General features: G+C 44.2%; 1 protein-coding gene and 1 pseudogene across 21 annotated transcripts in view; one reads left to right on the forward strand and one right to left on the reverse strand.

The window, feature by feature from the left end:
- LOC105493789 (KANTR integral membrane protein) overlaps positions 1–26792 on the reverse strand; it is a 118665-nt gene that overhangs the window by 52639 nt on the left and 39234 nt on the right. The gene's annotated exons all lie outside the window — the stretch shown is intronic.
- LOC105493790 (actin, cytoplasmic 2-like) lies at positions 16234–18394 on the forward strand (annotated as a pseudogene).

Consider the following 26792-nt stretch of genomic DNA (forward strand, 5'->3'; position numbering starts at 1 on the left):
GGAGCTGTGACTTGCAGAGATGAATTTTCAGGAAATAGAGCTGATGATCATTACAATTTTTCCCCCTAAGGTTAACATTTAAAAAAATACGTATTTGGGACTCTTACTATCAAGGTTGTACCTATGTCAATTTACAATTCATGTTTCGAGACATTTGCCAAATGCATTACTGATGCCTCTGAAGAGAGGGTCACTGGGTAACATAGACTGATTTGAAGTCTACCTATTTAGTGCTTAGAGACCAAACATGGAAGGCAAACTATTTACAGCTCAGTATATATGTACTTAAGTCTATGTGAACAGAGAAATGCCTCCCGCAGTGTTTGAAAATGTTAAGCCGATAATGTAACTAACAATTGCTGAAAGAACAAACATTCAACTTGCCATACACCTCAAATTTGGAAAAACAGAGTTAATTTGGGCAAATCTACAAGTTCTGTTTTCGTTACTGTATTGTCGTTGTTTAATACTCACTGTACTTGTAGTTGAGACAAGTGATACTGAATTTTATACTCTATTTTCTTTTTCATTAAAACATTGGCATCTTAGTGATATAGACATTTAAGGTATAAAATTGCAGGGAGCCGAAGGCCCGTGGGACGTGACCAACTTGGCATTCCGCTGGAGGCTATATGATCAGAAAACAAACAGTTTATCATGAATGCAGGATGTGGGCAAACTCACATTGCCCCGCCACCAAAAGGTTTGCTGACGGACATTACTCCCTGGTAATGCCAGGCTCCTTGAAGTTATCTACTGAGAAAATTAGCGCCTACCGTTCAAAGGATACAGTCTCGCAAGCCTGCTGTGAACCAAACAGCCAACTGACAATTACCTGAAAATCACCCTCCCACCCCCATTTCTATCTCTTTTGCCTAATAAATACGGAGGGCTGTGTAAAGATCAGAGCCCTTGTCCACCAGAGGCAAGGTACCTCTGACCCCTTCTTCCAAATATACTCTTTTGTCTCTTGTCTTTTATTCCCGCGTTTGCCCCGCTTTGTTCAGTCCAATAGGTCAGCGGCATAGTGGCGCCCCAGAACAGGGACTTCGAGGACGTGAACGAAGAAGGTCTGCTGGAGCAGAGGAACTGAATTTGACAAGGCAAACGGGGACCCCGGGACGAGTCTGTCGGCAGTGGATATAAGGTCAGTGCCATAAAGAGGTACTGGGAGCAGTGCTTTAAAGAAGTACTGGGAACGGAAAGTTTTCTGAATCAGGGTAACAAGGGGAAGAATTTGTCTATTAAAGAAAAACATTATGTGCAGTTGCTTAAAGTTCTGTTGAGACAGTCTAGAGCTCAGGTTAATTCGCAGACACTAACCTCCTGCAGAAGCCACAAAAGGTTATTACACATAACCCATGGTTTCCACAGGCAGGCACTCTTGATGTGGAAAATTGGGATAGGACAGGAGAAGGATTAAAACAGGCTCATCCAAAAGGTCTTAAAGTTGATTCTTCTGTTTTCTCCCCTTGGAGTTTAATTCGTACTGTACTTCTGCCATTATCTCCTTATTATTTTGCTGGACAGCAGGCTAAGTCTAAAAATCTGAAAGAATCTGTTGTCCCACCTACAGCTCCAACTGAAAATGAAAAACAGGAGAGGGAGGATAAAAATTGGCCTATACCACCTCCTCCAATTGCAGAAACATCTGTACTGCCTCCTTTGGTAGCAGAAATAGCCCAATACAAAGAATTTTACCGTCTTCTGCCATAGCTGGAGAGCCCTTAGGACCTTGCCCTTTTCCTATTTCTGTAAGGCCTGATCCAAATAATCCACAGTAGGTTATTCATGAACACACTCCACTAGAGTTTAAGTTGTTAAAGGAATTAAAAGTGAGGGTGGTGCCGGGCGCGGTGGCTCAAGCCTGTAATCCCAGCACTTTGGGAGGCCGAGACGGGTGGATCACGAGGTCAGGAGATCGAGACCGTCCTGGCTAACACGATGAAACCCCGTCTCTACTAAAAAATACAAAAAACTAGCCGGGCGAGGTGGCAGGCACCTGTAGTCCCAGCTACTCGGGAGGCTGAGGTAGGAGAATGGTGTGAACCTGGGAGGCGGAGCTTGCAGTGAGCTGAGATCCGGCCACTGCACTCCAGCCTGGGCGACAGAGCGAGACTCCGTCTCAAAAAAAAAAAAAAAAAAAAAAAAAGTGAGGGTGGTAAATAATGGCGTACAAAGCCCATTCACCTTAGGATTGCTAGAAGCTGTGTTTGGTGCTATGCGTCTTTTGCCCTTTGATGTGAAACACTTGGCGCGAACTTGCGTGTCTGTGAGTGCATATCTGACATGGAATTTAAATTGACAAAAAGTGTGTGCAAACCAGGCTAGACAGAACCGTGTTGCTGGACACGGAGACATTACAGAGGATATGCTGTTAGGTAATGGCCCTTACTCAGACCTGGAACGTTAACTGCTTATCAGCAGTGTGCACAGGCTGCTAAATAAGCCTGGGCCACAATTCCTGAAGAGGGAGTCCCAGTACAATCCTTTTTACATATTATGCAAGGATCACAGGAACCCTATGCGCAATTTCTTGCAAGATTACAAGAGGCAGTGAAGCATCAGATTCCTCATACCGTGGCTAACCTTAACTCTAGCTTTTGAGAATGCAAACATGCATTGGCACCAGGGAGGTGTACAAAAAACTTGGGAAATTTTCTCAGAGTTTGTCAGGATGTAGGAACTGAGCTTCATCGGTCTGCAATGTTAGCGCAAGCAATGGCCAATTTAGCAGTTGACAAATCTAAAAGAAGCCAAGGGTGAAACCCTAAAATGGGAAAATGTTATAATTGTGGAAAGACTGGACATTTTAAAAAGGAATGTTGCCAGATTTCAGGACAGAAAGGACCTTACAATGCTGTTCCCCCCCACCCCCCAACCCCACTGGAAAAAACCCCACTGGAGGACTTTGTCCTCCCTGTAACAAAGGAAATCACTGGACTAATCAGTGCTGCTCAAAATTTCATCAAAATGGCACCCCCCTGCCAGGAAATGAGACAGGGGCCTGAACCCGGGCCCTGAACCCGGGCCCCACAAACAATGAGGGCATTCCCAGTACAGATCTCAACCCCGTTTCAGGAATGGGTTCCCGGAGGCACATTGATTCCCTCACCCCAGAAACACCAGGAAGCGTAGAATTAAATCTACCCACCAGAGGAAAAAATCACATTAGTTGGTGGAGACAAACCTATCAAAGTTCCCACTGGTATTTGGGGACCTTTACCAACAGGATACATGGGACTAATTTTAGGCAAAAGCCATCTTAACTTGCAAGGCATCACTGTAGTCCCAGAAGTGATGGACTCCGATTATGAAGGAGAAATTCAAGTAGTTTTAATGTCACAAAATCTTTGGGGTTTTGAACCAGGAGAATATATTGCTAATTATTGCTTATTCCCTGCAAATTACACCCTTCTCCACAAAAGGAGAAATGAGGAAATAAAGGATTTGGGAGCACAACTATACAGGAAATCTGTCTATCCTAACCCATAGCCTCTAATAGACCCATCTGTGTAGTACAAATTAAAGAAAAGAAATTTTATGGGCTTATGAATACGGGAGCTGATGTATCAGTAATATTTAAAGACAATTGGCCCCCATCCTGGCCCTTACAATTAACTTCTATGTCCCTAGTGGGTATAGGAACAGCTCAAAGTGTTCAACAAAGTGCTGAGATTTTATCTTGTTTTGGTCCAGATGGACAGTCATATACTTTTCAGCCTTATGTTGCAAATATAGCTATCAATTTATGGGGTCGAGACTTACTTACAGCATGGGATATGAGACTTACAAATGAAAACTTTAATAACTCAGGATTTAAAATGTTGAAAGACATGGGATATCAAAAGGAAAAAGGTTTAAGAAAATTTCTACAATGAAATCCTAACCCAATATCAGTAACTGGAAAAACAAATAAAAAAGGGCTAGAATGTCAGGATTTCTGACGGGGATCATGATATTTCTCCTCTGCCCACTGCCTTACCATTAGCATGGCTTAGTGACAAACCTGTGTGGGTGGATCAATGGCCCCGAACACATAAGACGCTAGATCAACTTCATCTGTTGGTAAAAGAGCAATTAAATGCAGAACATATAGAAAAGTCCCTAAAATTCACCAGTATTTGTTGTTCCAAAAAGGTCCAAAAACAATAATGACCTCTGGGGTTTCTGCTCAACGCTCAAAGCTAATTGCAGTCATTCAGGTTTTACAGCTCACAGCTTCAGATCCTATCAACATTGTCTGTGATTCAGCTTAGGTTATAAATGTAGCCAGTTGCATAAAAACTGCTACAATTAGAAGTACACTAGACCCTGAACTGCTTAATTTATTTTTAAGACTTCAATAAGTTATTTGTTCTCGTACAGCTCCTTTTCATATTTCTCATATTCACTCTTTTTTTTTTTTTTTTTTTTGAGACGGAGTCTCGCTCTGTCGCCCAGGCTGGAGTGCAGTGGCCGGATCTCAGCTCACTGCAAGCTCCGCCTCCCGGGTTCAGGCCATTCTCCTGCCTCAGCCTCCCGAGTAGCTGGGACTACAGGCGCCCGCCACCTCGCATGGCTAGTTTTTTTTTTTTTTGTATTTTTTTAGTAGAGACGGGGGTTTCACCGTGTTAGCCAGGATGGTCTCCATCTCCTGACCTCGTGATCCACCGGTCTCGGCCTCCCAAAGCGCTGGGATTACAGGCTTGAGCCACCGCGCCCGGCCTCTCATATTCACTCTCACATACAACTTCCTGGGCCACTATCTCTAAGTAATGAGAAAGCAGACAAACTAATTGGTTCTGTGTTTCAGCAAGCTCAAGCGTCTCATGCACTTCTGCACCAAAATACTTCCGCCCTTACTCGCATGTTCCATTTATCTCGCAGTCAAGCTAGGGCTATATAATACAAGCCTGTCCTATTTGCCAGCATCTCCCTGGAGCCACACCTGTAGAAGGCTGTAACCCACGAGGTTTGGCTCCCGATGAAATTTGGCAAATGGATGTTACACACATAGCAACCTTTGGCAAGCTTAGCTATGTTCATGTGACTATAGACACTTATTCTCAAATGCTGCATGCTACATGCCAAATAGGTGAGACAGCTGGTCATGTACAGCAACATTGTCTGTCATTATTTGCTTATATGGGAATTCCTAAACAATTAAAAACTAACAGTGGACCCGCTTATACTAGTCATGCTTTTCAAAATTTCTTACAGCTTTGGGCTATAACCCATAGAACAGGAATTCCTTATAATCCTAGAGGACAAGGCATAGAGCAGGCACATCAAACATTATAATGCATGTTGAAAAGACAAAAGGGGGCATATGAGGCCAACTACCACCTCAATCAAAACTACATTTAGCCTTATTTACTGTAAATTTATTGACTCCTGGTACGAATGGTAAGACTCCAGCAAAAAGACACTGGCAAGTGTTAGAGGAAGAGGAAAGTTTATCCGAAAGTGTTATGGAAATCCCCAAAAGAAGGACAATGGAAAGGTCTGGTGGATTTACTGATGTGGGGAAGATGGTATGCTTGTGTGTTTACAGGAGATGGACAAACTGTGCATGCAATCATGGAACGGGAGACTGGAGGAACCCAGGATGGCCAACCATGGGCCTGGTCCCTCTGGTGCGAGCCATGAGCCAGCTGAGCCTGAGTGCAAAGACGGAGAGAGGGCTGATAAGAGTCACGACACAGCTCTAGTGCTACATTTTCTGTAAAATTTGATGGACCACCAATTGGATAATAAGAGTTGCCCAGCCTGGACTTATATTCTTTCCATTAACACATAAACAAAAAGGGGGATATGCAGGGAGCTGAAGGCCCGTGGGACGTAACCAACTCAGCATTTCGCTGGAGGCTATATGATCAAACAGCAAACTGTTTATCATGAATGCAGGATGTGGGCAAACTCACACTGTCCTGCCACCAAAAGGTTTGCTGAGGGACATCACTCCCTGATGGCTCCTTGAAGTTACCTATGGAGAAAATTAGCGCCTATTTAAAGGATGTAGTTCAAAGCCTGCTGTTCTCCAAGCAGCTTGTTTTGGCCCCAGCTTGTGCTGGCCCCACTGCCCTAGGTGTGTAGTTCAAACGGCCAACTGACACTTACCCGACAATCACACCCCCACCACCCCGCTATTTCGCTCTTTTGCCTAATAAATGTGGAGGGCTGTGTAAAGCTCAGGGCCCTTGTCCACTAGAGGCAAGGTACCCCCTGACCCCTTCTTCCAAATATACTCTTTTGTCTCTTGTATTTTATTCCCATGTTCGCCCCCCTTCGTTCAGTCCAATAGAGACCAAACGTGGAAGGCAAACTATTTATAGCTCAGTATATATGTGCTTAAGTCTGTGTGAACAGAGAAATGCCTCCCGCAGTGTTTGAAAGTGTTAAGCTGATAATGTAACTAACAATTGCAGAGAGAACAAACATTCAGCTTGCCATACACCTCAAATTTGGAGAAATAAAGTTAATTTGGGCAAATCTACAAGTTTTTGTTCCCATATTATCATTGTTGTTTAATACTCACTGTACTTGTAGTTGAGACAAATAGGTGATACTGAATTTTATACTCTATTTTCTTTTTCATTAAAACATTGGCATCTTAGTGATATAGAAATTTGAGGTATAAAATTAAATGTAAAAGTTAATTTCAGCTTCATTATATATATATATTTTTTCTTTTCTTTTTTTTTTTTTTTTGAGATGGAGTCTTGCTTTGTCGCCCAGGCTGGAGTGCAGTGGCACTATCTCGGCTCACTGCAAGCTCCGCCCCCTGGGTTCATGCCATTCTCCTGCCTCAGCCTCCCAAGTAGCTGACACTACAGGCGCCTGCCACCATGCCCAGCTAATTTTTTGTATTTTTAGTAGAGATGGGGTTTTGCTGTGTTAACCAGGATGGTCTCGATCTCCTGACCTCGTGATCCACCCGCTTCGGCCTCCCAAAGTGGTGGGATTACAGGCGTGAGCCTCTGCGTCCGGCCTCATTTCATATTTTGAAGCAATCTAGACTGTTGTAATGAATGTATGTCTGAACCTATAAGTCTTAAAGATTTCTTAATCTTCTAGAAGAAAAAATCTCCAAAGATCTCGCTCTTTGTCCAGAATAGCTGGCCATTATGCTTCTTTGAAAGGACAGGGCAGCAGGGCCAGCATGGTTTTTGGAGCACCAAGCAATGGAAATGGAGCACTTTAAGGGTGCCTCTTAGTAACATGAATTAGGAAATCTGTGTTGAGTACCTCGGTCTAAACAGTAAAACAAGCTGCCTGGAGAACGGCTGTACCTAATGACACTATAATGTACATTAGGCAGGCTGATCTCGAACTCTTGAGCTCAAATGATCTGCCTGCCTCGGCCTCCTCAATTACAGGCAGGTGTAACAGTTCCTTTCTACCAGATTTAATTATTTTCATATTTCCTGCAGGTTCTTCTTAAAAAGTAAACTATATTTTTGAACTGAAACTTGTTTTATACATGAATTTTTTTTAGATGTGATAAGGCTAAACTTGGCCAAAGTGTGTGCCTGAATTATGAGACTTTTTTATTAGTCGACCTGTGAAGGCTGAAATGGAATATATTGGTTTTCAAGGGGGTGGGGGTGGGGTTCCGGCATAGTATTGAATCTCAGGAAAAACTATGCTTTCATCTCTGATTCTGGGATTTCTAATCGTGTTGTCCACAATGAAGATAAATGCAGCAAATAAATCTAGCTTTCAGTATTCCTTAGTAAGTTTTACCTAAGCTCATTGCTCTAGGTTTTGATTACCTAAAATAAGCTTGGGTAAAACTGAACCGACTTCAAGAATGCAGCACTTCTCAATCTTTAGCTCTTTGTTGGGAGAACTATACTTTATTGTTCATTATATTGCTATCACAACTTTGCTCTTTCATAATACAGGATAAACTGTTTACATGTTTGGAGCCTCAGAGTCTGTTAACCAAGACTGCAGAGTGTGTCAAGGAAAAATACACTTTCTTAATGGCATTTGTGTTTTCTTTGTGAAAAGTCAGTCACATAGTGTCAGTGTTAAGAAAGGGTCAAAGGTTTATAGGTTGCCCCCAAAGGCCATACTTTGAATTATGATTCTCATGGGTTTAAAGATGTAATTTTTTAAAGTCAGTGTTTTACCACCTAGTTATTTGATCTTGTCCAATTTTGTGTTTTTAAAAAGTGTAAAACTGGAAGGCAAAGAAAAAATACTATTTTCAGTAAATACGTTGTTTGGTCGTTATTAATAGAATGTAATGGGCCTTTGAGATCTTAAGTACTTATGTTACCTTTGTTATTCAAACGCTGAACTTAAGCAGTGAAATAATAGAAACTATTTGAAGGAAGTTATTAAGGGGTTTAACTATTTTAAGTCAATATTTAGCTTATTCATATTGGTTTCCTGAAGATGTCAGAATTTGTTTTCAGTGTAAGACAAATATTCAAAGGTAACAGATCAAGTTTAAAATGTAAATCCACTGTACGTATTATATTGATACCATCATTTTCAGGATGTACATAAGAGGATTGCGATACACAATTAGTAATCTCAGGGTTTTTCCCCATATATCTAAAATTTAGACTGTACTTATTTCTCTTTTAGTTCATCAATTTCTCTTAGCAAAATAAATTTAGTTTGGTATTTGATGTTCTATTAAAAACAATATTTCCAGGCTTGAGCCAGCTTAGAGACCTAGAATACCTTGAATGAAGGGGAGACTGAGTCTTCCTTAAGAACCCCAGAAAACTATCTAAAATCTATGCTGTATCTTTCAGCCTTCACCAAAGGGTGCCTATAGCCTTTAACTAGGATAACTGCATTGAGGAAAAGGAAATAATCAGACCTTTTGGGAATTACTGGAGACAGGCTTTGACATTTACTCCAGGAGACCCAAAATATCACTGTGATCACGTCAGAATAGTGGCTTATGGAGGTTACAGTATGAACGGAATTTTAGCTCATGTCCATATCACAGTGGACCAAGTGGATACCCAATCCCGTGCTGTGGTTATTTCCCCAGTTCTAAAATGTGTAATTGAAACAGATATACTCAGCAGCTGACAATCCCACACTGGTTGTCTGACCTGTGGGGTGAGGGCTATTGTGGTGAGAAAGGTCAAGTGGAAGTCAATAGAACTGCCTCTACCTAGGAAAATAATATATCAAAAGCAATACCAGGTTCCTAGGGGACTGCAGAAATTAGTGCCAACATTAAGGACTTGAAAGATACAGGTGTGGTTGACAGAGCAGGAGGACTGCCATCTTGAACAAGCACTGTCATTTTAAAATTCACCTTAATAAAAAACTGCCTAAATCCAAAGGGCATCAGCGTAATGGCTAAGGTCAGCACGACCGTAAACCACAAACAACATCTCCAACCAGAAACACCCCGAACTCCTCCCCAACCAGAAACATGCTAGCCCTCAGATAAACCCCCTCTGGGTGGGAAGATGCCAGCCTCGAGATAAATCTCTTCTGGCCGGAAAGATGTCAGCCCAAAGATAACCTCCCCTCTGCCCAGAGACATTTTAACTCCACCGTAAAACTTCTCCCCCACACAGAAACATTCCAAGCTTGTAATAAGCCCCCTCACCCTAAAACCAATATATAACTCTTAGTCTGTAAGAGAAAGTGCTCCTGACTGAAATTGGCCAGAAGCCCCTCTCAGGTTTATTTTCTTAAAATAAATCTGTCTTTAACTGTTAAGCCACATTTTGTGTTTCTTTCCGCTTTAACTCTTACAGTGGTGATTCCCACCACATCCCCATTGAACCCTCCTATTTCTCCTGTGCGGAAGACAGATGGATCTTGGAGGATGACACTAGATTAAGTTTAACCCAGTGGTGTCTCTAATTGCAGCCACTGTGCCAGATGTGGTTTCACTGCTTGAGCAAATTAACACATCCCCAGGTACTTGGTATACAGCTATTGATCTGGCAAATGCCCTTTTCTCCATCCCTGTCCATAAAACCCATCAGAAGCAGTTTGCTTTCATTTGGAAAGGCCAGAAATACACCTTCACTGCCTACATTAGGGATACATCAACTCTCCAACACTATGTCATAATTTAGTTCACAGGGATCTTTTTTTTTTTTTGAGACAGGGTCTCATTCTCTTACCCAGGCTGAAGTGCAGTGGCATGATCAGAGCACACTGCGGCCCCGACATCCCAAGCTCAAACAATCTTCCCTCTTTAGCTTCCCGAGTAGCTAGAACCCCAGGCATGTATCACCACATGTGGCTAATTTTTAAAAATTTTTTTGTAGAAACAGGGTCTCAATACATTGCCCAGGCTGGTCTTAAACTCCTGGGCTCAAGCAATCCTCCTGCATTGGCCTCCCAAAGTGATGGGATTACAGGCATGAGCCACTGCACCCAGTGGCATCTTGATCATTTTTCCCTTTCAAGAGATATCACACTGGTCCATGATATCAATGAGATTATGGTGATTGGATTTAGTGAGAACTAGTACCTACTCTAGACATTGGTAAGATAGTTGCATGACAAAGAGTGGAAAATAAATCCAAAAAAAAAACTCCAGGGACCTTCTACCTCAGTGAAATTCCTAGGGCTTCAGTGGTGTCGGGCATATTGAGATACTCCTTCTATTTGATTTTTTTTTTGTTTGCTTTTTTTGAGATGGAGTCTCACTCTTGTTGCCCAGGCTGGAGTGCAGTGGCACAATCTAGGCTCACTGCAACCTCTGCCTCTCGGGTTCAAGTGATTCTCCTGCCTCGGCCTCCCAAGTAACTGGAACTACAGGTGCGTATCACCATGCCCAGATAATTTTTGTATTTTTAGTAGAGACGGGTTTTCACCATGTTAGCCAGGCTGATCTCGAACTCCTGACCTCAAGCAATCTGCCTGCCTCGGCCTCCCTAAGTGCTGGGATTACAGGCATGAGCCACCATGCCCAGCTGATTTTTTAATTTTTTTGAGACAGAGTCTCGGTATGTTGTGCAGGCTGGTCTCAAACTCTTAAGGTCAAGTGATCTGTCTGCCTTGGCCTCCCAAAGTGCTAAGATTACCGGCATGAACCATTGTGCCTGGCCAGAGATATTCCCACTAAAATGAAGGGTAAGTTGTTGCATCTGGGCCCTCCTAAAACCAAAAAATGAGGCACAACACCTAGTAGGGTGATATGGTTTGACTGTGTCCCCAACCAAATCTCACCTTGAATTGTAATCATCCCCACGTGTCAAGGGTGGGGCCAGGTGGAGCCAACTGAATCATGGGGCAGTTTCCCCCATACTGTTCTGTGGTAGCAAATAAGTCTCACGAGATCTGATGATTTTGTCAATGGGAGTTCCCCTGCAGAAGCTCTTGCCTGCCACTATGTAAGATGTGACTTTGCTCCTCATTCCCCTTCCACTACGATTGTGAGGCCTCCTCAGCCATGTGGAACTGGGAGTCAATTAAATCTCTTTCCTTTATAAATTACCCAGTCTCAGATATGTCTTCATTAGCAGTGTGAAAACAGACTAATATGTAGGACCTCCTTGGATTTTGGAGGCAACATATTACTCATATGGCTTTGTTTCTCTAGCCTATTTATGAAGCGACCTGAAAAGCTGCTAGTTTTGAGTGGGCTCCAGAATAAGAGAAGGCTCTGCAACAGCTCCAGGATGCTCTACAAGCTGCTCTGCCACTTGAGGCATATGATCCAGCAGATCCAATGACAGTGGTGCTTGAAATGACAGTGGCATTTAGGGATGTTGTTTGGAGCTCTTGGCAGGCCCCCATAGGTGAACCACAGCTCAGGCCCTTAGGATTTTAGAGCAAAGACTTGCCATCTCCTGCAGATAACCACTCTCCTACTGAGAACAGCTCTTGATCTGCTACTGGGTTTTAGTAGAAACAACACTTGACCATAGGCCACCAAGTTACCATGTGACCTGAGCTGCCCATCATGATCTGGGTGTTATCTGACCCAGCAAGCCATAAAGTTGGGTGTGCACACCAGTGCTCCATCACCAAATAGAAGTGGTAAATATATGATGGGGCCTGAGCAGGCCCTGAAGGCACAAGCTACATGAAGAAGTGGCCCAAATGCTCATGGTTTCCACTCCTGATACACAGTCTTCTCTCTCCCAGTCTGCACCTGTGGCCTCATGGGGAGTTCCCAACAGTCAGCTGACAGAGGAAGAGAAGACTTGGGCCTGGTTTACAGATGGTTCTGCATGGTATGTAGGCACCACCCCAAAGTGGACAGCTGCAGCACTATCACCCCTTCCTAGGACATCCCTGAAGGACAGTGAAAGGAAATCCTCCCAGTGGGTAGAACTCCCAAGCAGTGCACCTAGCTGTTCTCTTTGCTTGGAAGGAGAAAGGGATAGATATGCAATCATATACTGATTTGTGGGGTGTGACGAATGGTCTGGTTAGATGGTCAGGGACTTGGGAGGAACATGTTGGAAAACTAGTGACAAGGAAATCTGAGGAAAAGGTATATGGATAGACTTCCTTATGTGGGTCAAAAAAAGTGAAGATATTTATGTCCCATGTGAATCCTCACCAAAGGTGACCTCAGCAGAGGAGGATTTTAAGAGTCAAGTGGACAGAATAATCATTTCTGTGAATACCAGTTAGCCTCTTTCCCCAGCTATCCCCTCATTGCCCAATGGGTTCATGAACAAAGTGGCCATGGTGCCAGGGATGGAGGTTATGCATGGGCTCAGCAACATGCACTCCCACTCATGAAAGCCAACCTATGACCACTGCTGAGTGTCTAATCTACCACCAGCAGAGACTATCACTGAGTTTCCAATATGGCATAATTCCTGGGGAGATCTGTCAGCTATCTGGTTGATTACTCTGGATTGCTTCCATCAGTAAGGAAGCAATGTTTTGTCCTTACTGGAACAGACACTCTAGATACTGGTTTGCCTTCCATGCACACAAAGCTTCTGCCTAAACTACCATCCATGGTCTTACAGAATTCCTTATCCACCATCATAATATTCCATACAGCATTGCTTCTGGATAAGGAACTAACTTCACAGCCAAAGAAGTGCAGCAATGGGCCCATGCTCATGGAATTCACTGCTCTCATCATGTTCCCCACCATCCTGAAATAGCTGGCTTGAAAGAATGGTGGAATGGACTTTGGAAGACTCAGTTACAGTGCCAGCTAGGTTACAATACCTTGCAGGGCTAGGGTAAGATTCTCCAGAAGTCTCTATATACCCTGAATCTGTATCTAATATATGGTGTTGTTTCTCCCACAGCCAGGATTCACAGATCCATGAATCAATGGGTGGAAATCAATGGGTCCCCATCAACCCTAGTGACCCACTAGCAAAATTTCTCCTCCTGTTACAGAGACCTTTTGGTCTGCTAGCCTAGAGGTTTCAGTTCCAAAGGGAGGAATGCTTCCACCAGGAGACACGACGATTCCATTGAGCTAGAGTTTAAGGCAAAGAAGGGAGTTCTGGTGTTGGTTGGAGTGATTGATCCTGTCTACCAAGGGGAAACTGGACTACTACTCCACAATGGAGGGAAGGAAGAGTATTCTAGAATACAGGAAATCCTCTAGAGAATCTCTTAGTGTTACCATCCCTTATGACTAAGATCAATGGAAAATGACAACAACCCAATCTAGGCAGAACTACTAACAGATTTTACAGCAATGAAGGTTTGGGTTACCCTACCAGTAAAGAACTATGACTAGCTGAGTTGCTTGCTGAAGGTAAACAGAATATGGAATGGGTAGCGGAAGAAGGTAGTTATAAATATCAGTTATCATGTGACTAGTTACAGAAACAAGGGCTGCAATTGTCATATTTCCTCCTTATTTTGTTATGAATATATTTGTTTATATATATCAAATACTTATGTTTTCTTCCCTCTCTTATTCCCTTATCATGTAACATAAGGTGTATTGGCTTTAAATAATAGTATTTAAGAATTGTTAACTTTACATCATTGTATTTAAGTTACAGGATATCAAAGAAAAGAGTAAACATCAGTGAAGGACTTTACCTCTTTTGCTGGGGAAATGGTTAGTGTGCTTTCGGTTGTAGGCAGAATAGTTTTATCATGTTAGATGGAATTATGACCTTGTTATGGTCTTCATTTGACGATTAAATATGGTTTAAGGAGGTGTTATATGGGTGCCAAGTTCACAAGGCATGGATTTGTGATAGTTAATTATATGTGTCAACTTGACTGGGTCTTGGGGTACCCAGATATTTGGTCAAACATTATTCTGGGGTTTCTTTGGGGATGTTCCTGGGTGATAGGAACATAGGAACATTTAAATTGGTAGACTGAGTAAAGCAGATTGCTCTCCCTGATGTGGGTGGGCCTCACCCAATCAGTTGAAGGCCTGAATAGAACAAAAAGGATTACCCTCCGCGAAGTAAGAGTGAATTCTCCTGCCTGCCTTCAAACTAGAATATCAGCGTTTTCTTCCCTTCAGACTTAAGCGGAAACATCAGCTCTTCCTGGGTCTTGAGTCTGCCAGCCTTTGAACTGGAACTACACCATTGGTACTCCTGGGTCTTCCTCCTGACAACTCACCTTGCAGATATTGGGACTTGTCAACCTACACAATCATGTGAGTTGACTCCCTACAATGAATCTTTGTTTGTCTGTCTGTCTCTCTCTCTAGCTCGCTCTCTCATATATATCCTATTGATTCTGTTTCCCTGGAGAACCCTAATACAGATTTTAAAATAAATATTTGTATAAATTAAATTTACATGTTAGGTTCTAAAAAATTACTATTATTTAGAGATGGGGTCTAGTTATATTGCCCGAGCTTGAGTACAATGGCCCTTCATAGGCACAATCATTGTACGCCACAAACTCAAACTCCTGGGCTCAAGCAATCCTCTTGCCTCAGCCTCCTGAGTAACTGGGACTACAGGTGTGGGCCACCATGTTGGGCTCAAAAATTAATTTTGGCCAAGCATGGTGGCTTGTGCCTCTATCCCAGCACTTTGGGAGGCTGAGGCGGGAGGATTTCTTGAGGCCAGGAGTTCAAGACTAGCTCTGGCAACATAAAGAGATCCAGTATCTACCAAAAAGAAAAATTTTAAATGTTAAAAATTAATGTTTTAAATGTTCAAAAATTAATTTAAATTTTAATGCATTTAAAAATAAAACTTAAATGCATTAAGAGTGCTTTAAAATAAATTGCATTGAAACATTTTTAAAAACCCAGGTATAATCCTGAAATCTATAAATTCATCTATAGATCTATAGAACTTATAGATCTTGAAATCTATAAATTCACCTCACTCTACAATATGGATTAGAAGTACTTGAGACACAGAAAGACTAAGGCAGCTGCCTGGAGACTTGGATCCACTAAGTGGCTGAACTGAGATTTACATGGGAAAGATTAAATAGTAACTATTTTACATGAGAAAGATGAAAATTACATGAAATAAAGTATGTAAGGGACACTGGCTGATATATGCAAAATGGTCTACATATTTCAGAATAAAAACAGTATTCTTTAAAAAAAACACCCAGGTGTAATAAATATTCTCCGGTGGTTAATAAAAAGTCTAAAAATTCACAAAGTATTACTTACACTCATGTATGGATTTTTTTTTTTTTCTTTTCTTTTGAGACAGAGTCTCACTCTATCACACAGGCTGGAGTACAGTGGTGCAATCTAGGCTGACTGCAACCTCTGCCTCCCAGGTTCAAGTCATTCTCCTGCCTCAGCCTACCGAGTAGGTGGGATTACAGGCATGTACCACCATGCCCAGCTAATTTTTGTATTTTTTTTTTTTTTTTTTTTTTGGAGACGGAGTCTCGCTCTGTCGCCCAGGCTGGAGTGCAGTGGCCGGATCTCAGCTCACTGCAAGCTCCGCCTCCCGGGTCTACGCCATTCTCCTGCCTCAGCCTCCCAAGTACCTGGGACTACAGGCGCCCGCCACCTCGCCCGGCTAGTTTTTTGTATTTTTTTTTTTTTGAGACGGAGTCTCGCTCTGTCCCCCAGGCTGGAGTGCAGTGGCCGGATCTCAGCTCACTGCAAGCTCCACCTCCCGGGTTCACGCCATTCTCCTGCCTCAGCCTCCTGAGTAGCTGGGACTACAGGCGCCCGCCACCGCTCCCGGCTAATTTTTGTATTTTTTTAGTAGAGACGGGGTTTCACATGTTAGCCAGGATGGTCTCGATCTCCTGACCTCGTGATCCACCCACCTCGGCCTCCCAAAGTGCTGGGATTACAGGCTTGAGCCACCGCGCCCGGCCTGTATTTTTTAGTAGAGACGGGGTTTCACTGTGTTAGCCAGGATGGTCTCGATCTCCTGACCTCGTGATCCGCCCGTCTCGGCCTCCCAAAGTGCTGGGATTACAGGCTTGAGCCACCGCGCCCGGCCCTAATTTTTGTAATTTTAGTAGAGATGGGGTTTCACCACATTGGCCAGGTTGGTCTCAAACTCCTGACCTCAGGTGATCCACTTGCCTCAGCCTCCCAAAGTGCTGGGATTACAGGCATGAGCCACCATGACCAGCCTGGACAGATTTTTTGTTTTTGAGACAGGGTCTGGTTCTGCTGCCCAGGCTGGAGTGCAGTGGCACAATCTCGGCTCACTGCAATCTCTGCCTCCTAGGCTCAAGCAATTCTCCTGCCTCAGCCTCCTGGGTAGCTGGGACTACAGGCACGCACCACCATGCTTGGCTAATTTTTGAATTTTTAATAGAAATGGGGTTTCGCCATGTTGCCCAGGCTGGTCTCAAACTCCTGGCCTCAACTGATCCACCCACCTCGGCCTCACAAAGTGCTGAGATTACAGGCATAGCCACCGAGCCAAGGAATCAATTTAATTAAGTAATTCTCCTGCTATATGCTTTCTATTTTTTTTAAAAGAAAATAATTCAGAATGAATTTCTATCAAAAATCAGTATTTGGCTAATTGTTAACTTCAAAATCCAGTAATACACTCACTTGCTGCCACCAGCCCGTACACCATGTCCTCCCACGGCTCTGCCGCCCCGCTCCTCCACAGGTTGCAATGGAAGAAGAGATCGCCACGCTCGTCATTGACAATGGCTCTGGCATGTGCAAAGCTGGTTTTGCTGGGGATGGATGGCCCCGGAGCTGTGTTCACCTCCATCATCTCCATCATCAGGCACCCCCCTGCACCAGGGGGTGATGGTGAGCATGGGCCAGAAGGACTCCTACATGGGCCTCGAGGCCCAACATCCTGACCCTGAAGTATCCTATCGAGCATGGCATCATCACCATCTGGGACGACATGGAGAAGATCTGGCACCACACCTTCTACAACGAGCTGTGCATGGCCCTGGAGAAGCACCCGCTGCTGCTGACCGAGGCCCCCCAAATCCCAAGGCCAACAGAGACAAGATGACTCAGATCATGTTTGAGACCTTCAACACCCCAGCCACGTATGTGGCCATCCAGGCTGTGTTGTCCCTCTAAGCCTCTGGGCGCATCACCGGCATTGTCATTGACTCTGGAGACAGGGTCACCCACATGGTGCCCATCTACGAGGGCCACGCCCTCCCCCCATGCCATCCTGCGTCTGGACCTGGATGGCTGGGACCTGACCAACTACTTCATGGAGATCCTCACTGAGCTTCACCATCACGGCCAAGCAGGAGATTGTGCGCGACATCAACGAGAAGCTGTACCACATCGCCCTGGACTTCGAGCAGGAGATGGACACTGCCACATCCTCCTCCTTCTCCCTGGAGAAGAGCTACAAGCTGCCTGACGGCCAGGTCAGGTCATCACCATCGGCAACAAGTGGTTCTGGTGTCTGCAGGCCCTGTTCCAGCCTTCCTTCTTGGGCATGGAATCCTGCAGCATCCACAAGACCACCTTCAACTCCATCATGAAGTGTGACGTGGACATCCGCAAAGACCTGTACGCCAACACAGTGCTGTCTGGCAGCACCACCATGTACCCTGGCATCACCGCCCTGGCATCCAGCACCATGAAGATCAAGATCATCATGCCCCCACAGCACAAGTACTCGGTGTAGATCGGTGGTTCCATCCTGGCCTCACTGTCCACCTTCTAGCAGATGTGGATTAGCAATTAGCTATGTATGACGAGTCTGGCCCCTCCATCGTCCACTGCAAATGCCTCTAAATGGACTGCAAGCAGATGTTCAGCGTTTGCTGCATGGGTTAATTCAGGAGTATAAATTTGCCCCTGGCAAATGCATAAACCTCATGCTAGCCTCACAAAACTGGAATAAGCCTTCAAAAAGAAATTTGTGGCCAGGTGTGGTGGCTCATGCCTGTGATCCCAGCACTTTGGGAGGCCTAGACGGGTGGATCACAAGGTCAGGAGTTCGAGACCGGCCTGGCCAACATGGTGAAACCCCGTCTCTCCTAAAAATACAAAAATTAGCCAGGAATGGTGGCATTCGCCTATAATCCCAGCTACTGGGGAGGCTGAGGCAGGAGAATTGCTTGAACCTGGGAGGCGGAGGTTGTGGTGAGCCGAGATTGTACCGCTGCACTCCAGCCTGGGCAACAGGAACAGGGTGAGACTCTGTCTCAAAAAACCAAAAAAACAAAAAACAAAAAACAAAAACAAACAAAAAAACCACACACACACAAAGAAATTTGTCCTTGAAGCTTGTATCTGATATCAGCACTGCATTGTAGACTTGTTGCTGATTTTGACTTTCTATTCAAGTTATAATCGAGTTAACTGTTCCCCTTGGTATGTGTTTAATACCCTGTACACGTCTTTGATTTCAACCTTTAGTACATGTGGCTTGGCCACTTTGTGGCTGAGGTAAGAATGTGCTTGTGGAAGACAGGTCTGTGGCTTGGTGAGTCTGCGTGGCCAGCAGTCTCCAATATGTGCAGGGTATTAATGTGTCAGGGCTGAGTGTTCTGGGATTTCTCTAGAGGCTGGCAAGGGCTCCTGAACCAGTTGTTTCTGTCCTTCTGGTCTGTCCGAGTTGGAAAGTCCAAGCCATAGGACCCAGTTTCCTTTCTTAGCTGATGTTTTCCTGCAAGAACAGTTACTTGCCTTGAGTTGGAAGCGGTTTGGATTTACACCTGTAGATATATTCATCCTTTTAATTTATGTAAGGTTTTTTGGTACATAATTCTCAATTCTTTAAAGAGATGACAACGAATTTTGGTTTTCTACTGTTATGTGAGAACATTAGGCCCCAGCAACACGTCATTGTGTAAGGAAAAATAAAAGTGCTGCCGTTAAAAAAAAAAAATCCAATAATAGAGAGTGGGAGAAGGAGAAATTGGGGAGAGGGAGAGCAAGAAAGAATGAGGGACAGAGAGAAAGAAAAAAGGAAAGAGGAAGGGAGGAAGGGAAGATAAGAGAATGGGGTAAATAACAACTAAGAAAATGAAATCAGTTATGTTCCTTTAAAGCAGCGCCTAATAATAGATGCTGATTCTAATAATAAAAGATACAGCTTCCATGTTACCAGAAAAAATTGTGAAAAGAGCAGATTGAATCTAATAAGTGTTTAAATACTACACATACGCACACCAACAAAGTATCTTGATGAGCAGGAGCAAGGCAAAAATCAGGTTAAGTCGAATGATTCCCACAGAAGGTCAGAGAAGTGCTGTATACTGCAGCCCCTCACAGCTCCTCTCTGGTAGTAGGAACCACACACTAGATCTTGCACTGGACCAAGATGTTCAAAGAGGGAACTGTGTGAAACACCACACTGTTCAAATAAAATTTCAAAATAATTTTATTTTACTTATTTGCTTTTGTTGCCCAGGCTAGAGTGCAATGGCGCAATCTCGGCTCCCTGCAACCTCCAGCTCCCGGGTTCAAGTGATTCTCCTGTCTCAGCTTCCTGAGTAGCTGGGATTATAGGCGTGCACCACCACGTCTGGCTAATTTTGTATTTTTAGTAGAGACGGGGCTTCATCATGTTGGTCAGGCTGGTCTCGAACTCCTAACCTCGAGTGATCCACCTGCCTCAGCCTCCCAAAGTGCTGGGATTACAGGCGTGAACCACCATACCTGGCCTTCAAAATAATTTTAAACTGGAAAAACACAGTTGCAAATGGTAGAGATACTTTAAAAACATTTATAATTATTTTAAAAATTATAACTATTGGTAACTCTCACCCCTGGAACTGAAATGCAGCACTGTAGGGTACCTGGGCACACAGGCTAGGAAACTAATGAGAGAAGACTTGTGCTTTTTTTGCCCTTGGAAACTTCTAATTTGGAGGGACATACATTTTGTTTTTGCCCTTTTTGTGCTTAATGCTGTGATGAACACCCTTGCATATGGCCCCTTATATATCTGTGTACTTCCCTGGGATTTATTGTACCCAGGAACGGAATTGTTGGGTCATACAGTAAATGCATTTACTTTTTTTTTTTTTTGAGACAGAGTCTCACTCCGTTACCCAGGCTGGAGGGCAGTGGTGTGATCTTGGCTCACTGCAACCTCTGCCTCCCGGGTTCAAGCGATTCTCCTGCCTCAGCCTCCTGAGTAGCTGGGATTACAGGCATGCACCACCACATCCAGCTAATTTTTGTATTTTTGGTAGGGACAGGGTTTCGCCATGATGGCCAGGCTGGTCTGGAACTCCTGAGTGACCTCAGGCTCTCCACTTGCCTCAGCCTCCCAAAGTGCTGGGATTGCAGGCGTGAGCCACCGCACCTGGCCCAGTAAATGCATATCTAATTTGACAAGGTACTTCCAGACAGCTTTTCGGAATAGCTGCCCTAGTCCACACTCCCATTAGCCGTGCAGGAGGGTTTGTAGGTCCTTACACCCCCACCGCCACTTGGCATTACCCTGCTTCTTAAATTTGTCGAGCTGATAAAGTGATACCTCACTGTTATTTTAATTCCTCAGATTTGCAAAGATCTTGAACACCTCATCATATACTGCTGGCTTTTCAAATTTCTTCCTCTGCAAATTGCTTATTGTGTGCTTTGGCTAATTTTCTATTGGCATTGCTGTCTTCTTCTCCTTCTTTCTTCTTCTTTCTTCCTTCTTCTTTTGTCCTTCCCCTTCCTTCTTCCCCTTCCTCATCCTCCTCCTTTCTCCTTCCTCCTCCTCCTTCTTCCTCCTCCTTCTTTTGTTTTGTTTTTAAAAACAGGGTCTCGCCTGTCACCCAGGCTGGAGTGCAGTGGCATGACCACAGCTCACTGTAACCTCAAACTCCTGGGCTCGTGTGATCCTCCCGCCTCAGCCTCCCAAGTAGCTAGGATGACTGGCGTGTGCCACCACAACCAGGTAATAAAAATTTTTTTTTTTTTCTAGAGACAGGGTCATGTTGTATTGTCTGGCCGGTCTCAAACTCCTGGCCTCAAGCAATCCTCCTGCTTCGGTCTCCCAAAGTACTGGGATTATAGGTGTAAATCATTACACCCAACCTCTCTTCTTGCTGATTCACAGGAAATCTTTTTATATTCTAGGTATCAAATCCCTTGTTGGTTTATACATTGCAAATATCCTCTCCCAATCTGCATATTATCTCTTACTTTTGTCCATAGTGTCTTTTATTGAGCATAAATCCTTAATTTTGCTATAATCCAATCATCTCGTCAGCATATGGGTTATAGTCTTAAAATTTTGTCCAAGCCCCTAGGTCACAGACATCTCCCTACAATTTCTATTAACATTACAGTTTTATTTTCACATTGAGGTCCTCAATCTACCTAGAATCCTTTTTTTTTTTTTTTTTTTTTTTGAGATGGAGTCTCGCTCTGTCACCCAGGCTGGAGTACAGTGGCACGATCCTGGCTCACTGCAATCTCTGCCTTCTGAGTTCAAGCGCTTCTTCTGCCTCAGCCTCCTGAGTAGCTGGGACTACAGGCACATGCCACCACATTCGGCTAATTTTCTGTATTTTTAGTAGACATGGTGTTTCGCCATGTCTGGTTGACCAGGCCAGTCTCGAACTCCTGACCTCAAGTGATCCGCCCACCATGACCTCCCAAAGTGGTGGGATTACAGGCGTTGAACACCATGCCCGTCCCCTAGAATACATTTTTGTACATGTCGTGAGGAAGGGATCCAGTTTTATTGTTCTCTGTCATGAGCCAGTTTTCTCAACACCTTTAACTAAGCAACTGTCCTTTCTCCCTTGATTTGTTATACATTAGGTTTTTACATACACGTGTCTGTATCTATGCTGTTGTATTGGTCTACTTTTCTGTTTCTGTGCCAATGACACATTGTTTATATTTCTAAATTCAAAGAAACAAAGGCCGGACGGGGTGAGTCACGCCTGTAATCCCAGCACTTTGGGAGGCTGAGGCGGGCAGATCACCTGAGGTCGGGAGTTCAAGACCAGTCTGACCAACATGGAGAAACTCCATCTCTACTAAAAATACAAAATTACCTGGGCATCCCAGCTATGGGTTCAAGTGATACTCCTGCCTTGGCCTCCCGAGCAGCTGGGATTACAGGCATGCGCCACCATGCCTGGCTAATTTTTGTATTTTTGGTAGAGACGGGGTTTCTCCATGTTGGTCAGGCTGGTCTCTAACTCCCGACCTCAGGTGATCCACCCACCTCGACCTCCCAAAGTGCTGGGATCCCAGCTATTCAGGAGGCTGAGGCAGGAGAATCACTTGAACCCAGGAGGCGGAGGTTGTGGTTAGCCGAGATCGTGCCATTGCACTCCGGCCTGGGCAACAAGAGTGAAACTCCGTCTCAAAAAAATAAATAAATAAAAATAAATTCAAAGAAGAAAGAAATAAGGCAGAAATAAAATAGAGAACAAAAGACAGCAGTGAAAATCAAGCAAACCAAAGCAGATTCTTTGAAAAGACTAATAAGAGAGACAGGCTTCTGGCCAGTGATCAAGAAAAAAACAGAAAATTAAAAAACCAAGATACAGGCCAGGCACGGTGGCTCACGCCTATAATCCCAGCACTTTGGGAGGTCGAGGTGGGTGGATCACCTGAGGTCGGGAGTTAGAGACCAGCCTGACCAACATGGAGAAACCCCGTCTCTACCAAAAATACAAAAATTAGCCAGGCATGGTGGCGCATGCCTGTAATCCCAGCTACTCGGGAGGCCGAGGCAGGAGTATCACTTGAACCCATGAGGCGGAGGTTGCGGTGAGCCAAGATCATGCCATTGCACTCCAGCCTGGGCAACAAGAGCGAAACTCTGTCAAAAAACAAACAAACAAACACCAAGATATAGAATGATAAGGGGGACAATAATAGGGAAAAATATATATATATATTTTTTGAGACGGAGTTTCTCTCTTGTTGCCCAGGCTGGAGTGCAATGGTGCGATCTCAGCTCACCGCAACCTCCACCTCCAGGGTTCAAGCGATTCTCCTGCCTCAGCCTCCTGGAGTAGCTGGGATTACAGGCATGTGCTACCACGCCCGGCTGATTTTGTATGTGTTTTAGTAGAGATGGGCTTTCTCCATGTTGGTCAGGCTGGTCTCGAACTCCCCACCTCAGGTGATCTGCTTGCCTTGGCTTCCCAAAGTGCCGGGATTACAGGCGTGAGCCACTGAGCCTGACCAGAAAAATAGAATTTTTAAAAGTGAAGAATTATGAATGACATGCCAATGAATTTAAAAACCTAGATGAAAATAAATGATACATTCTTAGAAAAATACACCATGCTAAAAATGGCACAAATAGAAAGGTCTTGAATAGTCCAGTAAGTATTAAAGAAATAAAAATGGTAATCAAAAGAACTGTTCTCTCTCAAAACCCCAGTGGGTTTTGTAGGTGAGCTGTAGCAAACTTTCAAGGTATAGTTAATTCCAATCATATGCATAATAAATAACAAAAGTAAAACCTATTTTTTTTTTGGGGTTAGTGTAACCTAAATTATAAAACTGGATAGGAGAACCCAAGAAAAGAAAATCCTAGGGCCACTTATAAAACAAAAATCTCCCCTCAAGAGTTAGCTAACAGACACTAATACTGCATTCAAAAATACAGATTATGACCCAGTGGAGTTTACTCCAGGAATATAAGAATGTTACGGTTCAGGCTATGTGCTGTGGCTCACACCAGTTATCACAGCACTTTAGGAGGCCAATGCAGGAGTTTCACTTGAAGCCAGGAGTTCAAGATCAGCCTGGGCAACCTAGCAAAACCCGCATCTCTACAAAAACAAAAATAAAAAATTAGCCAGGTGAGGTGGCAGGCATCTGGAGTCCTAGCTGCTCTAGCCTGCGTGACAGAGCAAGACCTTGTCTCTTTAAAAATAAAAAAAGAGAATGTTATGGTTCAACATCAATAGTATACTAATGTGGCCAGGTGCAGTGGCTCATGTTTATAATCCCAACAATTTGGAAGGCTGAGATAGCAGGATTGCTGGAGCCCAGGAGTTTGAGACTAGCCTGGGCAACATAGTGAGACGTTCTACTAAAAATACAAAATTAGCCGGGTGTGGTGGCACATGCCTGTAATCCTAGCTACTCGGGAGGCTGAGGCAGGAGAACCGTTCAAACCCAGGAGACGGAGGTTGTGGTGAGCCGAGATTGTGCCATTGCACTCCAGCCTGGGCAACAAGAGCGAAACTTCATCTCAAAAAAAAAAAAAGAAAAAAAAAATATATATATATATTTATATATATATGCTGGGTGTGGTGGCTCTCGCCTCTAATCTCAGCTACTTGGGAGGCTGAGGCAGGAAGATCCCTTGAGCCCAGGAGTCCGAGGCTGCAGTGAGCCATGATCATGTCACTGCACTCCAGCCTGAGCGACAGAGTGAGACCCTGCCTAAAAATGAAACAAACAAACAAAAAAACCCAAAAAAACCAAAACCAAACAAACAAAAAACAAGGCCGGGAACGGTGGTTCACGCCCGTAATCTCAGCACTTCGGGAGGCTGAGGCAGGCGGGTCACCTGAGGTGAGGAGTTCAAGACCAGCCTGGCCAACATGGTGAAACCCCATCTCTAGTAAAAATACAAAAATCAGCCGGGCGTGATAGTTTACACCCATAGTCCCAGCTACTTGGGAGGCTGAGGCAGGAGAATCACTTGAACCCGGGAGGCAGAGGGTGCAGTGAACTGAGATTGTGCCATTGCACTCCAGCCTGGGCGACAAGAGCAAAGACTCGGTCTCAAATAAACAAACAAACAAACAAAAAGAAACAAACTATCTGTTGCTGATGGTGGGTGAAAACAGAGTTTTGGGGAATTGGGATGTCCTAAGACAGAGAAATAGTGTCGGTCAGGTCAACCCCAAAGAAGCCTGAACTGGATTCACAGAGGGGATGATGGTGGATTCAGAAGTCTGGGATGAACAGGGGTGACATATGTTCACTAATGTGGTGTGGGTCCTGATCATGATGGCAGACCCATCTGCTCTTAGAAATAAATGTGGCTGACTTTCTTACCAGGAGGATAGGGCTGCTGTATAAACTGTGGGTTGGCATTAAGACACCCAGTTTAGGCCGGGCGCGGTGCCTCAAGCCTGTAATCCCAGCACTTTGGGAGGCCGAGACGGGCGGATCACGAGGTCAGGAGATCGAGACCATCCTGGCTAACACGGTGAAACCCCGTCTCTACTAAAAAATACAAAAAACTAGCCAGGCAAGGCGGCGGGCGCCTGTAGTCCCAGCTACTCGGGAGGCTGAGGCAGGAGAATGGCGTGAACCCAGGAGGCGGAGCTTGCAGTGAGCTGAGATCCGGCCACTGCACTCCAGCCTGGGCGACAGAGCGAGACTCCGTCTCAAAAAAAAAAAAAAAAAAAAAAAAAAGACACCCAGTTTGAGGAGGACATTGATGATAGGCTCATTTTCCTCTTCTGCCAGTATGGAAAGTGGACACTAGGGCTAGAAGATGGCAACAGGTGCTGTGTGATTTTGATTTTAACGGGAGCATCCTAAGCAGCTGCCCTCCCTTGTTAAAGTCAGCTGTCCACAAGTTGGCTGGGACTTCAGGAAGGGCTTAACCCATAAAGATAGTTACTGTGGGTCACACCAGGGTGACACAAATGGCATGCGGAGATCCGGTGATACTCCAACTGGCCTGCAGCACATTACTACGTTTAGTTTGCAAGGAACATGTCTATCTGATACATCAGTAGACGTACAAGGTTAGGCAGGAAGGCACATACCTCAGTGAAGCATCCTATGGTAACAGAAAGCCATTTCAAAAGATAAGAACTAACTAACTAACATGATCTCAACTAAAACTGCAGCCCACAGCAGATCTGGCGAGGCAACCTGAGTGCAGAGACAAGGCAGAATACGTGACCTCAGTGTTGAGGGGAAATGTCCATTTGCTCATCAGTGGAGATAGGGACACTAGGATTAGGGGACAAAAGGAGGAAGAGTGTGGCTAGGGGTGATCCAAGCAGACTCAATATAACCCCCATGATTCTTTTGTAGTCTAAGGATGGCTGAGGTTAAATCAAACACATTTTTCCAACAGCCAGGTTTTTGTTTGTGTTGAAGCTACAGAGGCAATTTCCAAGACATGGTTCAACATGGGGCTGTACTTCTAAGGTATGAAGGTTTGGTCTTTTGCTCTTGTAGGGACATGAGTTCAGTCCCCTGCTTTCTCCACTGGGTTTTGAGTTTTACTGTGAAATGGGCTAATGAACCGACGGCCCCATCTGAATCCTTTAGGAATGTTGGGAAGCAATCCTGCCAAAACTTTGGAGAAATGACCAACTTTTGAAGGAGCCTTCAAAATCCTTCACCTCAGAAAACTTTCTGTTGCAATGATTTACTTGATTATAATAATCTTTTGGGTACTCAGGTGATTTAAGTTTGTACCTGTTGGTTTTGGATCAATCAGATTTATTAGGTCCGGTCTCTTGATCATGTTCAGTATTTATTTTTCCTTTGAATCTCAGGTGCAGAAGGTGGAGGAAGCTATACTCTACTGGTCATGTTACATTGTTATCTTTGATCAGTAAAATGCGTA

This window comes from Macaca nemestrina, chromosome X (assembly GCF_043159975.1).
Source record: "Macaca nemestrina isolate mMacNem1 chromosome X, mMacNem.hap1, whole genome shotgun sequence".
In the NCBI taxonomy this organism is placed as follows: domain Eukaryota; kingdom Metazoa; phylum Chordata; class Mammalia; order Primates; family Cercopithecidae; genus Macaca; species Macaca nemestrina.